The 15,695-nt window shown below is 38.2% G+C and overlaps 1 non-coding gene across 1 annotated transcript; it reads left to right on the top strand.

Annotated features, from left to right (window-relative positions):
• Positions 1-684: 684 nt before the first annotated feature.
• Positions 685-756, top strand: TRNAC-GCA (transfer RNA cysteine (anticodon GCA)). Its single transcript has one exon. It is a non-coding gene; the product is annotated as a tRNA-Cys (tRNA).
• The last annotated feature ends 14,939 nt before the right edge of the window (positions 757-15,695 follow it).

Raw genomic sequence — 15,695 nt, 5'->3', positions numbered from 1 at the left:
AGAACCTATGTCCATGGTGATGAAAACACTCAGACCATCTTTCATTAAACAGGAAAAAGATATATAGACATTACATGCATCTTCAACAAAAAGGAAATAGTTTGAATCAACAATTATCCAGTAGGCAAATGATTGCTTTTCTGTTTAGATAAGATATTCTTTCCTTTAGCCTTCAATTTCATTGGCTCGATGATTTCATCATTTTCTTTTCTGCTGCTCACAATATCTTTCTTTTTCCGCTGATACTGAATTATCACACCTACATCTCTATTGTCTTGCTGATTCTATTTAATAGAATTTGATGTTATCTTTTCAGTCTATACATGTAGGTCTGTTAACGGATATAGATGAGCACAAGTCGTTGTGCATAAATCGTGGATGAGCACAACGACTTGTGCATAAATCATGGAAGATTTATTGCCTACCAAGATGAGCATAAATCGTTGTGCATAAATCGTGGATGAGCACAAGTCGTGCATAAATCATGGAAGATCCATTACCTACCAAAAAGGCATAAATCGTGAAAGATCCATTACCTACCAAAAATGCGTTTTGTTACCTTCTTTCCTTTTACTGTTGCCTATCCATAACCGTATCTTTTCTGTTTAGGAAAGATCCAACCTTTATTGTAAAAGCCTTTATATATTCCCCCTTGTACTAAAAAAGAATATAACAGAAAGTAATGGGTCCATAGCTCAGTGGTAGAGCATTTGACTGCAGATCAAGAGGTCACTGGTTCGAACCTGGTTGGGCCCTTCGTTAATGACCTTTTAACTCTGCCTGTGTATAACTGTTTAGTTATACACTACCGGTCCCAAGCTCGGATAAAAAAGGAGGTGTGTGGTAGGCCAGTGACAGCCAACATAAAAACTTAGTCATACCCTATGAATATGAACCAATATGAGAAATTTGTTGGGGCATTCCCTACTGAGCGACGCGCTGTACTCTATAGGCCAGAGGCAGTTATAAATGGGCAAGGGTTGCTAGGTCATCGCCCAGAAGCGACACATCACATCGGCGCCCGGGTGTGGTGTCAAATAGGCAAGGGTTCCCTCACTTTGTTGGACGGGTGGGGGTAAAGAAGTTAGTCCAAGACCATAAAATTAGGTTAGCCACTTGGAACATAGGGTCTTTAACTGGTAAGTTGGTAGAGTTAGTAGATGTTATGTGTAGGAGAAAGATTGATATTTTATGTCTACAAGAGACCAAATGGGTAGGTGAGAAAACAAAAGTGATAGAACCTTGGGGATATAAGATTTGGTATACAGGAATAAATAGGAATAGGAATGAAGTAGGGATTGTTATGAGTCGTGAGTTTATAGATAATATAGTTGAGGTCCGTAGGAAGGGTGATATGATTTTACTTATTAAATTAATATTAGGTATGAATATTATTAATATTATTAGTGTTTATTCACCTCAAGTAGATTTAGATGATTTCATTAAGCGTCAATTTTAGAAAGATTTAGATGGAGTAGTACAAGGGATATCTTATTGAGAAAAGCTTTTCATAGGCGGTGACCTTAATGGACATGTAGGCATTAGTAGGGATGGATTTGAGAGTATCCATTTAGGCTATGGTATAGGAGAAAGAAACAAAAGTGAAGAAAGGATTTTAGATTTTGGTTTGTCCTATGATATAATCTTAGCAAACACTTGGTTTAGGAAGAGAGAGTCTCACCTAGTAACACTTAAAAGTGGGGTTAATACGAGTCAGATAGATTTTTTTCTTACTTCGAAGGATGGATGGACGCATGCAACCAAACTTTAGACCAAAGGGAAAAGGCGGATACAATTAAAAGCATGTAAACAAGAAGGATCAAAGGAATATGAAGACTGACTAATGATGTAAGCATTACTATGAAATAGTACCTTACCATTTTACCGGGGTGTTTCTTCACAAAATTGGGAGAAAAATAGCAGGTCATTTTAGAAAGCAAGGCAGTGAAAGGATGGCAATCGCACTCTGTCCACCTTTTTTTTTTGTTTCATTTGTTGCTATATGGAAGTCAAGTCCACCTGGTGGCTTCTATGATGCAAAAATGTTCCCATGTAATAGACACCCATGTGGAAATTCCAAGTGATTAATGTCAATTGTTATGATTAATGTCGATCTTCTCTAATTGGGCACAGACTCCAATTAATCTACCAAGTCAATATTATTTAAATGGTGTGATACCCTCCTGAATTCATGCATGCAATCTCTTCCTAACACAAATTCCAGTGTTTTGGTGTGTACAAAGATATATTGGGACCCACAATAATTCATATACCAATGTTGTCTAAGATGACTTTATAATAAAATAATATATAAAAAAATAGATATGCTTTTAACGGAAATGTTTTCCTGTAAGATAGATATGCGTTGGACAAAAATGTCCTCTCGCTCCTCAATAGATTTGCATATTTTGCCTTTGTTTTTAACTTGTGTTACAACACATGGTCGTCTTCTCGTTCGTGCCAGATGAGTTGTGGAGCCTCATTTATAGTTTTTTTCCTTACATAAGGGGGTCTAGGGGTTTCTCCTGGCGTGGGTCCCGCTGCACAGTCAGTGGATGGGGGTCAAGGCGGGCGGTCCTGGTGGGGAGTCTTTGGAGGGCAGCACCCCCCAGAACAAATTTTTCTTAGACTTGACTTGTTTAGGTTTAGGGTTGTCGCCCTTGCCTTTTATAAATTCTTTCTTTTCTTTCTCCCTTGTAAATGTTGAAAAGAGCAATAAGATTTCTCTCTTGGCGGCCATGATTTTTTTTACTCCCTCTCTAGTTTGAGGGGAGGTTTTTTCCACGTAAATATGTGTGTTCTTTTTCTTTGCGGTTTGATCTTTTTTGTTTCTTCATTTTCTTGCGTGTGTGTTTCCTAACACTGCCTTGTGTAGAAATCAGATAAGAATATAGAGATTTACAATAAAAATCAAATCAGAGAGTAGCGATTTATTGTAAAAATCAGATAAGAGAGTAGCGATATGCAATAAAAATCAAATCAAAGAGTAGCAATTTACAATATAAGTCAGATCATATAGTAGTGATTTACAGTACAAATCAGATCAGAGAATAGCGATTTACAATACAAATCAGATAAGTAGCGATTTACACTATAAATTTGATTTGTACTGTAAATCGCTACTCTCTGATCTGATTTCTACTGTAAATCGTTACTCTCTGATTTGATTTCTACTATAAATTGCTACTCTCTTATCTGATTTCTATTGTAAATTGCAACTCTTTGATTTAATTTCTACTGTAAATCGCTACTTTCTGATCTAATTTCTACTTTAAATCGTTATTCTCTATTCTGATTTCTACTATAATCGTTAATTTCTAATCTGATTTATATTGTAAATCACTACTATCTGATCTGATTTCTACTATAAATCACTACTCTCTTATCTGATCCCTACTGTAAATTGTTACTCTTTGATCTGTTTTTTACTGTAAATCGTTGCTCTCTGATCTGATTTCTACTGTAAATCGCTACTCTCTTATCTGATTTCTACTGTAAATCGCTACTCGCTTATCTAATTTCTATTATAAATTGCTACTCTTTGATCTAATTTTTACTGTAAATTGATATTCTCTTATTTGATTTTTACTGTAAATCGTTACTCTCTTATCTAATTTTTATTGTAAATCGCTACTATCTAATCTGATTTCTATTGTAAATCGCTATTCTCTTATCTGATTTCTACTGCAAATCACTATTTTACTCAATTCAACGTTGTCACCATTATCTCTGTTGTAAAGCGCTCTTCTCTGTCTACTCAGTTCGACGCTTGCACCCTGGTATCATGATGAACAATAGATAGAATGTTGATTCTTCTAGTAGTTCAACTATTTCTCATGAACAGACAGCGACCAATTTATCTACTAGTTGAACTAAACCCTAAACACTTAAACCCTAAACCCTAAAACCCTAAACCCTAAAACCCTAAAACCCTATACCCTAAAACCCTAAAACCTAAAACTCTAAACCCTACACCTTAAACCCTAAAACCCGAAATGCTACACCTTAAAACCCTAAAACCTAAAACCCTAAACCCTAAAACCCTAAAACCAAAACTCTAAACCTTAAACCTGAAACCCTAAAACCCTAAAACCCTAAACCCTAAAACCCTAAAACCCTAAACCCTTAAACCCTAAATCCTAAATCCTAAATCCTAAATCCTAAATCCTAAATCCTAAATCCTAAACCCTAAGCCTGAAACCCAAAAACCCAAAAACCCTAAACCCTAAATCCTAAACCTAAAACCCTAAACCCTAAATCCTAAACCTAAAACCCCAAAACCCAAAACTCTAAACCCCAAAACCCAAAACCATAAACCCTAACCCCTAAACCCTAAACCCTAAAACACTAAAACCTAAACTCTAAACCCTAAAAACTAAACCCAAAACCCAAAAACCAAAAACCTAAACCCTAAACCTTAAACCCTAAACACTCAACTCTAAAACCCTAAAACCCTAAACCCTAAAAGCCAAAACCCTAAAACCCAAAATCCTAAAACCTAAATCGAAAAACCCTAAAACCCTAAAAGCTAAACCCTAAAACCCTATACCCTAAACCCTAAAACCCTAAACCCCTAAAACCCTAAACCCAAAACCCAAAACCCAAAACCCTAAACCCTAAACCCTAAACCCTAAAACCTAAAACCTAAAACCTAAACCCTAAAACCCTAAACCCTAAACTCTAAAACCCTAAACCCTAAACTCTAAAACCTAAAACATAAAACTTAAAACCGAAAACCTAAACCCTAACACCTAAACCCTAAACCCTAACACCCTAAAACGCTAAACCCTAAAACCCTAAACTTTAAACTCTAAAACCCTAAACCCTAATCCCTAATCCCTAAAACCCTAAACCCTAATCCCTAAAACACGAAAACACTAAAACCATAAACCGTAAAACCCTAATCCCTAAAACCTAAAACCTAAAACCTAAACCCTAAACCCTAAACCCTAAAACCCTATACCCTAAAACCTTAAACCCAAAACCCTGAACCCTAAACCCTAAACCCTAAACCCTGAACCCTGAACCCTGAACCCTGAACCCTGAACCCTGAACCCTAAACCCTAAACCCTAAACCCTAAACCCTAAACCGTAAACCCTAAACCCTAAACCCTAAACCCTAAACCCTAAAACCCTAAATCCTAAACCCTAAAACCTAAACCCTAAAACTCTAAAACCCTAAACCCTAAACCCTAAACCCTAAACCCTAAACCATAAAACCCTAAAACCCTAAACCCTAAACCCTAAAACCCTAAACCCTAAACCCTAAACCCTAAACCCTAAACCCTAAACCCTTAAACCCTAAAACCCTTAAACCCTAAACCCTAAACCCTAAACCCTAAACCCTAAAACCATAAACCATAAACCCTAAAACCCTAAAACCTAAACCCGAAACCCTAAAACCCTATACCCTAAACCCGAAGACCCTAAAACCCTATACCCTAAACCCGAAAACCCTATAACCCAAAAACCATAAAACCTAAACCCTGAACCCTAAAAACCCTAAAAACCCTAAACCCTAAAAACCCTAAACCCTAAAAACTCTAAACCCTAAACCCTAAAACTTAAAATTCTAAAACCCTAAATCCCTAAACCCTAAATCTAAAACCCTAAGACCCTAAACCCTTGAATCCCTAAAACCTAAACCCTAATCCCGAAAACCCCAAACCCTAAAACCCTAAAACCGTAAACCCTAAAACCTAAACCCTAATCCCTAAAACCCTAAACCCTAAAACCCTAAAACCCTTAAACCCTTAAACCCTAAGCCCTATGATTCAATCGAATTTGTTAACGGTGGTTCCGTACGTACTAGATCTGGTAATACGAGGCTAAGACATGCTTGCGCTCAGACAAGCCGTCTGGTACTTAGTATGGTTGGAACGTGTCTGTTTGTGAGACCGTAGCATTATTATATTTAAAAAAAAGGATAATCTATAATATGTTAAGTTTGGGAAAAAAATTATTTTCCTGGTATTTTTGGTTTGAAATCTGTCGGGCCATTACATTTTTTTTATGCTCATGTCCTTATATTTTCGAGGTTATCGTGCATTTATTCAACATGGTTTCTCTTCACCCCAAAAGCACATTGGTCACACCCGCACGCATGTGAGATTAGTCCAAAATTATCCAAGTTTTAAAAAGTAAAAAACAAAAGTTTATATAATTGTAAATGCATTCTTTGAAATACATACTTACATACATGTGACAAACATATAAACATCTACACCCATGCAACCAGGTTTTTTTACCCTTTGCACTGGCACCTGCCCCTACGTGACATAGTTGTGGGTTATAATTTTTCCCATGACAACTATGCTTTTTACTTTTAACTTATGCTAAAACCAAAGACTTGCCGTTGCTGCAATACCTGCTCGAATGGTTATGACATGGATATGAGACTCATCGATCACCCTATCCATTGATCAATGGCAAGAGGGTAAAACAGGCTCATTCCCATCTATGCTTGCACATTATGTTAAATACATAAATTGCAACGTAAGTACCCGTAAGTGAAATCTTATAAATGAGATCTGCCCATGGAGTCGGTCAACCAATATGGGAACAGGTTATATTTGGGTGTTTCCTATTTTTGCTTAAACTCATATTCATATATATTCACTTGATCCTCTTAGATGTGGATTGTGTACATTGCAAAGGTACTGCATAAGTTACTCATCTACATTATGCTCGCAAACACTTGATGATAGCTCTTGGATATCCTCAACCCACCTAATGGCTGCAGATGAATGAGATGGCTTTGGTCACGTGTACTTGTCACATTCATTTGCTAAATGTTTGTTTGTATATTTTAATTTTACCTTTTCGTCATTATGTTCATATTGCAGCACTATGCCAATTTCTTCCAGCTTGTGGAGAATCTGAGTCTGAATTTGTTGAATGTTGGTCTTATTTGCACACTTTTTCCAACTTGACTCCCTATCTCCACTTTTATCTTTGGTCAACGTGTACAAACTTGAACATGCTTGTGACTTCTATCGTTTAATTTGGGCAAGATGTCTGGCATGAATTTGTTAAATCTTTATAGATAAGTGCATCTAGTTTTTAACAGGTTCATGTTATGAGAGAATTTGGCGTTAGCTATACATTTGATGTGGATTATGTGTACCAAAATTTGCATGCAGACTTTTTAGCGTTCGTTTCTGCTTCACATGTGCTGTTATCATCACCACGACATTTCACAAGAGTTATGACATGCGTTGTGAAGTTCGTTACATAATTGCTATGCTCTTTGTTCTCCTATGCTAATGAAATGAAACAGAAACGTGAGGCCAGGGGGCGGCTCAAGAGAAGTTGAGGCCCTAAGAGAAGCCACCACATGAGAATCTATTTTTTTTTCATTGTACATAAATATTCTATTATTTATTAAAGGGGTTGCACATTTTTTCTTAATATCCTCCAAATGAATCCTGTGCTTCACCAACGTAGCAAACACATTGAGATCAACCTACATTTTTTTTGTGGCCATGGTCACAAAAAATCGTTCATAGTTTAGTCACATTCCCTCAGCTGAACAACTCGCAGACAGGATGACCAAGCCACTCTCCACTGCTCGCTTCCTCTAGTTACATGACCAGCTCAATGTGCTCGATCGCCCATTGCGCTTGGGGGGGATGTAAAGAATAAGATCATAATCTCACCCAATTTAGAAACACATCAGGCATGACCACCATCAAGTTCTAAATCAGAGCATGCCAAGAATAACATAAGAGCACCAAAAGAAACTTGTAGAGGAGAAATTAAATTAGATAAAGAAAGAGGAGAGATGAAGATAAACATTACCATATTGTTAAAATCAAATCCACATAATCCGGGATTTATGCAAGGAATTGTAACTACAATTATCCCATAGTTGAACCTCTATAGAGATCATCGTAAAACCTGTGGAGAGAATCTAAGGACATAGGTCACATGAACCTCGTTAACTATCGTGTTCTCTTTCTCTCTCTCTCCCTCCCTCTCTCTCTCACTCGAGTTTAGTTCGACTCGATTATATTTAATCATTAAAAGTTTGTCTTGACAGTCTTACTGCATTTTAAATTTTAAATCTTATTGCCAATGATAAGTTCTTAATGAAGATGGCACAGATGTGAGGACTGCAAACAATCAGTTTTTTCGGGGTTGTTTGTGTAGTTCTCATGTATTTGATGAATGGATCAAATATGATGGTTGGACTGTATCCCAGAGTTGATAATCATTGGAGTGTAAACCCGGAACTGAATCTCCCCAGTTTTGCAACCACTACGTGGATGTTTGCATGTCACAAAAACTGGGGCTTTTCTGCGGAAACACATCAACGGGTATGTGTTTCCACGGGCCCCACAGTGACCAAACAAATTGGGAAGAGCCCAAAATCCACGAGAACCCCCAACTTTCAGTAGAAAAGGTTCCCAGGGGGGGGGGGGGGGGGGCGATTCCCTTTCCACAGAAAGGAAAGGGCGGAATCCGTGACACGCAAATGCCCCCTTATAAGGTGGGGAACAGATCCAGTGCTGAGGGGCAAGTACCTTGTTAAGTACTTGGCCCACACAAACAACAGAATATCACTGAACGAGACCCATGCAAACACAAAATCACTGCACAATATCGTGCACGGAGATCTCCTCAGCACTAGATCTGCTTTCTTATAGGGTGGGACCAATTTAGGGCTCTATCCTGGTGGATTTTTCATTAAAAGAGAAAAGAAAGGAAAAAGGGAGAGCAACACACATCCTGCTCCCTTCATTGCCATATGTGATCTTGTCATACGCTAAGGGCCTGGGGCTCTGGTTGGGAGCGGTGATCAAATCGATGGATTTAACACCATCTCTCCTACCAATACCGCTTCCATCTCTTGCTTCCCTCTCAAAACAGTGACTCCAATCGGATTATGTTTGGGAGCAGAAGATGGGAGATGAGATTGTATTAAACGAGGGTGTAATTAATACCATCTACCTCACAAGGATGTTACCTCATCTCCCACTCCCATCATCCCTCTCATCTCACCAACACGGGCTCCAAAACAGAGCCTAAACTAGTGACTGAGAGGAAGAATCCAGTAAACTGGTGCGGAGATCTTTTAAAACGAATGTAGGATGTTGCATGCCTGGAGGCCAATTTGCCACATGGTGAAGCATGCAAAAGAGAGCGGAAGACATGGTAGGTGAGCTGCCTAACAACTTGTGTGTGAATTAGAGGAAACCTAGAGCTCCTTAAATCTAAGGAGATTGAGAAGAATTATGCTTGATATATTCGTGGAAATGGTGGTTGTTGAGACGGCCGCATTTTATAACGCTAGAATAGCCACAACGTGAACATTGGTTTAATATCGTAGAAGCCTGTTATTGCTGATCAATGACGGTGCGGGGATCTTACAGAACCATGTGTTGCACCCCACATCTAACGATAGAATGGCCCCACGTATAGGAGCTTCCCAAGCAAAGCAGTTAAATGATTGATTGATGTCAAATACTCTGGTGGACATGAGGGCTCAGATGGTAAAGACAATCCAGATGCTCCGACAACCGGCAGCAAAGTTTATTGGGACAGACTTCATTTCATACTTATTTACTAGTGACAGCCCATAAATATTGTACTAACGTCAAAATCCAAACCAAGAAAAACCAGAATGTTTCATAATACATAAAAAGTGAAATCCACCAAGTCAACGGAAACCAAAATCATGAGTATATTCTGAAGATGTTTGGGAAGCATGCCAAAAAAAAAAGCAGAGTGAAAACCAATGCAATTCATTCCAAAGAATCCAACTTTAACTCGTCTCCATCAAATATGCACAATAGATCCAAAAGAAACCCCTTTAAAGTAGAAGACATTGCAAAAGTAACGCCTCAGTCTGAGAAGACAAGATTAGGAAGATGAAGGCTGCTAAGTTAAAAAGATTCAGGTTAACCAGATGAGTTAAAAAGATTCAGGTTAACTAGATCTTGATTCAATATCATACTGATATCGAAAAGAGAATGATCAAGATTGTATCATGACCAATGGACAAAAGTACCCCCTTTTGAATCCAGGCTGTGCATGCCAAAAGACAAAAAATCTGGCATATATGGCAAATCTATATAAGCATACAGCTCAAAGCACCAAAGCGTAATGTCAATTGCAGCTACATTACGTCCATCATCAGTTTGAAGTGAAACTTGACGAACCCTATGTTAATGTAATCATGCTAGAGAAAGAGAAAGACAACTGAAATTTTACATAAATAGCCACATACTGAGCTAATAGTGTGTACAAACATGACAAAACTGTTGAAGATGTCAAAATGCGAAACTGGAAAAATTCATATCTGTTGGTGTTGACAGGAACTTATGATTGATGGCCAGTAAATAATTTACAAACCTTTTCGGTTGTCAAGATTCTTAAATAGCAAATAGCAGGCATACGTGGACACATGATCAGTCAATACAATCTTGATGAAAAAACTAATCCTTTATGGAGCTAGAGAATTGAACTTCAATATCAGTTGAGTCAACACAACGACATTAGTTAGATTACTCTCTTAAGAGCCAGAGCTTCAAATATGTGGCCAGTGTGCTGGCAGACTGAAAAATAGTTAGCAGTATCACAAAGATCAGGGAGTTTCAAGAGTTATAGCATATGCATATTTGCAAGATTCAAATCAATTGCATATGATGCATCTTATCCATATTCAACCAAAGCTCCAAAACCAGTTCATGTTTTGCAAGAGGTCACAAAACTGTTCTTGCAATTATCTATTATTGATAAAAAATGGGTAAGAATTCTTTAAAAAAAGTACCATCATCCAAAAGCTACTGAGATGCACCTGAATTCAGAATATGTAACAATCCCCAAGACCCACCCTCCCCACCAGTCCACACACACCCGGCTAAAAATGCATATAAAAAAATATATTTATTCTTTCTTCCTAAAAAACAATAACCATAAATTCATTACCTATATTAACAAATCAAAAATATTTCTCTATGCATAGTTTTCCCTCGATCTATTGATGTGTTGGCCCCGGCAAGCTATTGAGCTTGAGCCCATCTGAATGTAGGAAAAAAAGCTCTGTTTTAATAGAATTTCCCACAAGGTCTGGGGGAATCCAATCAATCAGTTTCAACTGAAATTTAATTTAGTTAATGATTTTGGATGAAGTAATTAGATCTTGTTGGGTCAAGTTATTTGTAGACCTCGTGATCTATATCAAAAGCTAATAACTACTTACCCCCTAGCAGTGGCCAATAATTTGGCTAATTATATCATTTGATTAATGAATTGCAACTAACATAATTAAAACTTGCAATGATTGAAATTTTTTAAAATATAGCATGAAGAAGACAGCTGTAAGAGAGAGAGAGAGAGAGCAAAAAAATTATCATATTTAGATATACTCGAGATGAGAACAAAAGAAATGAAGAATGCAACCACAAACATCATCCCCTCCTTTTGACCCAGTCAAGCCATTTAACCATATCTGTTGCACGTGCTATCAAACTCCTTCATAAACGGTGATCATGACAATCCTCTCCTACTTCAACCATTATTCTACCATACCGACGTCCCATCACTTGCACAAACTGAATCTTATAAGTCTTGATCTCCTCAAAAACAAACTTACAATACCTAATCAAACATCAGATAAAGCAAGAGGAACCAAATAGAAGACAGCTTCCTCTAGTATTCCATGTATTCTGGTAATAAGAAGTGCAATCAGCACAAACTCTACTTTTGACTATAATAGTAATGACTAAAATATCCTTTCTGATTGCCTCTGCATGTGCATGCCTCTATAAGTAATTTTTTTCCAATAGGCATAAATAATCATTCACTGACCAATCAATCCTTTATGTATCTTTGACATACAATTGAACACATATTCCTTGAATTTTACCTTGCATGTATTGTATCCTTTTGCATTTGTAGATTGTCCTATAAATCGATGCCCGTCATAAGAAAGACCAAATTGAGCATACTTGCAACACTTTCTCAATTCAGCAGGCATTAATTTCTTCTGCACTGAACAGGTAGTAAACACAACATTGTAAGTGTAATCATGAAATATGGAATTAGTATTACATATTAACCATAGTAACATATATCAGCGATATTTTCAAAATATCATGATATTATCGCAGAAAATTCAGCAAACAATAATATAGGTAAAATATCGCAATATTTTGAAAATATCATCAATTTGATAATATCATGATATTCTCGTGATAGTATCACAATATTATCAATTAGTTTTACTGTTTTTATTTACTTTTTACATTTAAAAATGTTTTCCTTTTTTCTTTTACATTTTTTACTTAATTCTTCTATTATTTATGTATTTTTTGTCTAAACATGATATTTTTTAAGCTCTGAGATTTTCTCAAGTTTTTTCCGAGAGTTATCAACAAACCTATAATATCGCGAGAAATAGCCTCGCAGAGATATGGCCGAGGCCAATATTTGTGACTATGGTATTAACACAAGGAGCACTAACATAATTTCAGTAATGATCAACCATGAAGAATCTACTCAAGCTAAGAAATGGACTTGTTAGAGCAGTTTTTAGCATCCGCTAGCCTATGAAAAAAGGTTTGTTTTCAAAAGGGATAGCATAATAAGAAAAGGTCATTGAAATAGGAGATCATACTCGCTCAGTAATGGAGTGTCCAAGAACATAGAGCAATGCAAGTCTTTCTTTGAATTTTTGGAGTTAGAATATCTTATCAAGAACAAAACTGTATTTTACAACTGAGAATTCCATTTCAAGGTTTCCATCTAAAGCATGAAAGAACAATGCAGGGATGATAAATTGACCAGAAAGACTATCAGGATTCAGTTCAAGTCAAAAATCAATTACTGAAGGCCGCTTACTATGCTTCGTTTGATCCAGAACTCTGGAGTGCATTATGCAGCAAGGTTTCAATTAAGAGTGGATGATGTTGTAGATCATCTTTGATTTCATTGTCTTTGTGCTCTCAGAGACATCCATGGAACATTTGCACCATCTCAAGGAATGAATTGATGCTGTTTTCAATCAAAAAGTAACAGTTGGGGTTGATGCTGATTTCAATGCTTCTTAAGAATTTAGAGCAGAAATATCCTTTTTAAGAGTACCAAGAGATCCAAGAAAATTGTGTTGCCTAAATAATTATATGATGGTAATGCTTGTTTTAGTCTTCCATACAAACACTCAGTTTGAATTTGTAAACTTGTCCTTTAAAATCTTGAAGTAAATCATGAAATTCTTACAATTTCTTGCTCAAGTAAATTGTGAAAATGGGCCTGAGGAACGGATTTGATCCAAACCGACTCATACCTGTACCCGTACCACCAGTGTCGTCAGGGGCGTTCGGGCCTTACAGGTATGATGGTAATGCTTGTTTTAGTCTTTCATACAAACACTCAGTTTGAATTTGTAAACTTGTCCTTTAAAATCTTGAAGTAAATCATGAAATTCTAACAATTTCTTGCTCAAGTAAATTGTGAAAATGGGCCTGAGGAACGGATTTGGTCCAAACCGACTCATACCTGTACTCGTACCACCAGTGTCGTCAGGGGCGTTCGGGCCTTCCAGTTGTACCAATGTCACAGCCTCCTTCTATATGGCACTTCCATATAAATCAACTCAGCTAGTGTATGATTGGGACCATTATGATTACAAATAAATCCTCACATTATTTAATTAGTATGACTTCAATGACATGTTGACAAATGTCCAGATAGAAGACAAAAGAATAAAAGATGGACTGGGAACTATTTCATCAGAACCCCTCTTTTCTTTTCTTCTCTTCCTTTTTTTGAAGGGAAAGGATGAACCAATGAAGAATAGAGAAAGCATTGATCAACTGTTCTCTTGATTAAAGGAATTGTGGTAACGTAGAAACATTGATTTTCATTCCTAATATCAACAACAGCAAAATAATTTGTTTCCCTGATACAAGTATCCCATTTTCTTTCATTCAATAAAACAATAGATTTGCTGTGAACTGGGTTCAGCAATGAAGATGATGATATAAATAAGATCTTTAATACATGGCTTATTTGGAAAAGACACAAATTAGTGAGAAGACACGGTTGAGAATGGTGAAACAGGGGAAATCAGGAAAGAAACAAGCAAACGAAGAAACAACCTTAATAATACCTCAAAGATCCAGTAACCTGGTTCGTGTGAAACATTAAATTGAAAATAAAGTTTGGAAAGGCAAGATGTTTACAGTGGAAAGAGGATCATGTATGTAACTTGGAGGTCCCATTCTCCTTTTTTTGTCAAGGATAATACAATTGCAGTAGAGTATTGGGTTCCCCTTATATAGGCCAAGTGCTACAGTCACCAATGTTAGACAAGAATGAACAATGGAAAAGGAAAGCAATCACATAAAAACACATGCTTTACACAGCACTATGGAACAAGTCCCCAGTAGAGTGACAATGTACAGAACACTTGCATAACTTGTATACGCCAGTATTTGAATTATATTTTGTTCTTATTAGTTGTTGGCTCATTACATAGGTGTCTTTAGGAACCCTAATTGTATTAGCTACTATGTCACATGGGTGCGGGTGCGACACGGGTGCGGAGCAATTTCAAATTTTTTGGACACGAGGACACGGCTATATATATATATATATATATATATATATATATATATATATATATATATATATATATATATATATATATATATATATATATATATATAACAATAATAAGACCGACAGGCCCTGCCTTCCGGCACAGAAGAAGACGGGGGAAAGAGGGGCTCGGCTGACAGGCCGGGCCCCACCTCGCCTGTCAGAGCAAACTAACACGAGGAGGGGTTGAACCCCTCCTCTGCGGAATAAGAGGCGCAGGGAGGGGCCGAGACCCTCGTCTGCGAGCAAAGGGTGCAGTAAAGGGGGGGTTGAGCCCTTGCCTGTCCTGCAATAAGGAGGGCCGGCATGCCCTGCCTGTCGGCAATGAAGGAGAGGACGAAGAGGGGAGGGGGAAGAGACGCAGAGGGGAGGGATCGGCCCCTCCCCTATGGAAACAAGGCAGCAGGGAGGGGCTTAGCCCCTCCCCAGCGAAAATGGGGCACTGAGGAGGGGCTGGGCCCCTCCACTGCGAAAACGGGATGGCAGGGAGGGGCTTGGCCCCTCCTCTGCGCAAACAGGGAGGAGAAGAAGAAGAAGACAACGAGAGGGAGAGAGAGAGAGATATTACCTGAGAGGTGGCCAAAAAAAGGGGTGTCGCCAGCATTAGGAGATGACGCACGAGGGGTGTTGGCGTCGGCTGCCGAAATATGACGAGCGGGAGGAAGAAAGGAGTGTCGGGGGCTGCCGGCGCCGGGTGGCCAGGAAACAAGAGAGAAAATGGAGGGTCGAGGGGCGGTGGCAGAGGGTCGCCGACGCCGGTGGTCGTCGGTGGTTTGCCGGAGCTCAGATGGGAGAGGACCCTAACCCTCGACTTCTTTAAAAAGAATTCAGGGAGGTATTCCCATGGTTGCCAGTTGAGGAAGCGGGAGCGGGAAGCGAGGCACTTTCAAAATTTTAGGAAGCGGGGAAGCGTGGGACCACTTAGGACCGATTCGGGAAGCGTCTCGGAAGCGACCTAGGAAGCGTCTCGGAAGCGACCTAGGAAGCGAGGGGGAAGCGAAAAAAATAAAAATAAAAAATACAAAAAAATTGGAAAAAACAGGGGAAGCGAGGGGAAGCGTGCTTCCCATTAAAGGGAAGCGCGTCCC

The sequence above is a fragment of the Nuphar pumila genome, chromosome 15 (genome assembly GCF_984573655.1).
Source record: "Nuphar pumila chromosome 15, dmNupPumi1.hap1.1, whole genome shotgun sequence".
NCBI lineage: Eukaryota > Viridiplantae > Streptophyta > Magnoliopsida > Nymphaeales > Nymphaeaceae > Nuphar > Nuphar pumila.
The sequence above is the reverse complement of the archived record's forward strand: the minus strand, read 5'-3'. Positions and strand labels throughout refer to the sequence as shown.